The sequence below is a fragment of the Tupaia chinensis genome, unplaced genomic scaffold (genome assembly GCF_000334495.1).
Source record: "Tupaia chinensis unplaced genomic scaffold, TupChi_1.0 Scaffold000067_1, whole genome shotgun sequence".
Taxonomy (NCBI): domain Eukaryota; kingdom Metazoa; phylum Chordata; class Mammalia; order Scandentia; family Tupaiidae; genus Tupaia; species Tupaia belangeri.
Window position 1 is genome coordinate 2,537,588 of NW_006159526.1, and position 2,647 is coordinate 2,540,234.

A 2,647-nucleotide genomic window follows, 5' to 3' on the forward strand; every position below is an offset into this window, starting at 1 on the left:
CACCCTCAACAAGTCTTCACGCCACCACCCGCCCCCACCCTCAGCCTGCCCGGATCACAGGCACACGTGCCCGACACGCCCAGAGAGGTCCCAGGACTCAAACTCGGGACCTTTCCCATGTGGGCCCACTGGTGCCATGATGGTGCACCTCGCCCTTAACTTGTTTTTAACCGTCACTAAATCCACATCAACCCCTTCCTTTTTTCCTGATGGGAAAAATGAGGCCCAGAGAGTGGAAGGACTCCCTAGCCTGTCCCATTTCAGGCCCTCCTGGCCCCTGGGGCCCCTAGAGAACCCTGGCCCTCTCTGTTGCCTCCATCTCCCTAACTCTGCCCTTCACTTCCTGCCCTCACCTCCCTTCTAGAAAAGCCCGTCTGTTGGGATCAGCGGTTAGTGTAATGGCTATGTCACTGGACTCCCACATAGTTGACCGTGGTTCGCGTCCCAGACCCGGTGGCTTAAAACTCGCGCGGGGCGTGTGTGCGTGCGTGCCCAAGATCCCAAGAGGAGAATGGAGGAGAAGGGATTGTGGCGTGGCCATCCCCCCTGGGGGGGTGATTTCTCACTTTCTGTCTCTATGTCTCACTCTGTCTGTCTGGCGAGCGCACGCGCCCTATAGCAAAAACCTCTCCAAAAAAAAAGGAAAAAAGAAAAACCCATCTGTCGACCCAGTGCCTGTGGCCCTAGACCCTTCCCTCCACATCTCACCATCTTCCCCACGCTGGCCCTTCCTGTCATCACACTCAGACCAATGTCAAGGACCCCAGGCGTCATCTTACACCCAACATCCCGGTCTCTGAGTCGTCTTGTCCCTCTAGGTTCCTCTCCTCCCACTGTCCCGCCTCTTCCCTCAGCTCCGGCCACACCGGCCTCCTCACTGACCTCCTCATCCAAGACTCGCCTGCCTCAGGGCCTTGGCACCTGCTGCAGCTTCTACTGAAAACACTGCCCAGACACCCCCAGCTCCTTCAGGTCTAACTCAAACTCCGCTTCCTCCCAGGGTCCGAGGGTGGTGCAATAGGGGAACGTGAGCTCTGTGAAGCTGCCCCACACAGGAAGGTTTCCCAGTTCAAGTCCAGAGACCTCCCTGAGCGTGCTGGGCACATGTGCCTACCACGCGGCTGCAGGCGGGGTGCCTTATACCACCCAGACCATGCGGGGAGTGAGTGTGTGCTCTCTCCCCTCCCCTTTCTGCAGGAGAAATAAACTGAAAACACACACAAAACCCTGTCACTTCCTGAGAACCAGGGCGACCGCCACCCTCAGCTCTTGCCCACCCTTGATTTTCGTAGCTCTCACCCCCCCCCCAGTTTTTTATTTTTATTTTGACCACTGTCCTCCCAAGAGGCCCTGGCCATGAAGGAGGAGACGGGTGTGCAGCCTGTGTCCCCACATTGCCTGGCGCATAGTCAGCCTTCGATAAATATTTGTTAAATGATTGACCGACTTGGAAAAACCCAGCTAAAGGAGGGGAGGGGTGGGGAGGGCGATCAGGGCCAGGGAGCAGCCGGGCAAGGTCTGAGGCTGGCTCTGTCCTCTGTGCTCCTCCCACGGCACCTGGGTGTCCTGTCCAGGTGAGCCCCAGAGGAGACATGGGCCCCGCCAAGAACAGCCTCCTCAGGCCCAGCCAGGACCAACCCCAGACCTGGCCAGGCAGGCCCAGGCAGACACACCCTGAGGTCAGAGCCATGAGCAAACACTGGCTCCCTCTCCCTTGGGAGGTGTGATAAGAAGGGGTCAGAAACCTGCTTCTGCACTGGCAGTTACCCACCGACGGTTTCAAGGCCTCCCCATGTCTGCCCAGGGAGGGCAGGACAACTGTTGGTCACACTGGTGGTAGGCGGGGTCTTGAAGAGGACTTACACTGAAGAGGCTCCAGCCTGCTGCTGCCTCCAGCTCCCTAGGGAACTAATGACCTGAGAGAAAAAGCTGATGAGATAAGGAGGGTGGGGAAACTGACAAAACCAGGTCATAGAGACCTGTCCCCAGGCGGCTGTGCCAGACCAAAAGACTTACCTGCCCCAACTCAAGAGGGAGTGGGCCCAGCCCTGGGTTCTTTTCTGGGGAGGGTTCTCCTGGGGCAGGGCTGGGCGGGGTATCAGGCAAAGCCGCCATGTCAGAAAGGATCCTGGGGGGCTGGTCGGTGCTCCATGAGGTCCTCCCCCACATGGGAAGGTTCTGGATTCTCATCCAAAGACCTCTCTGAGCCATGCGCCTGATTGGGGCCGGCTGAGGCTGGGGTGGGTCTCAGCCGGAGACCCTGTTGCAGGGGCTCTCGCTCCATCTCTGCCTCTCATGGAAGAAATAAACAAGTACATAATAAAAAAGTGAAAGCTGGCCCTGTAGCCTAGCGGTTAGGGAGCTGGCCCTCACCTGGCTGCCACCGTTCAAATCCTAGTCCTGCAGCTTGGAAAATACATGCTGGACGCGTGTGCGTGTGTGGCCCAAATCCCGACAGGGTGGAGAAATGAAGAAGGGGGTTTCGGTGTGACAACGCTCCCTCCCTGTTGCAGATGAGCACACATGCCCTCTGGCAAAGAACTAAATAAATAATTACAGATCATTTCTCTCTCTCTCTCTCTCTCTCTCTCTTTTGGAAAGGTTTTTGCTATAGGGCGCGTGCGCTCACCAGACAGACAGAGAGAGA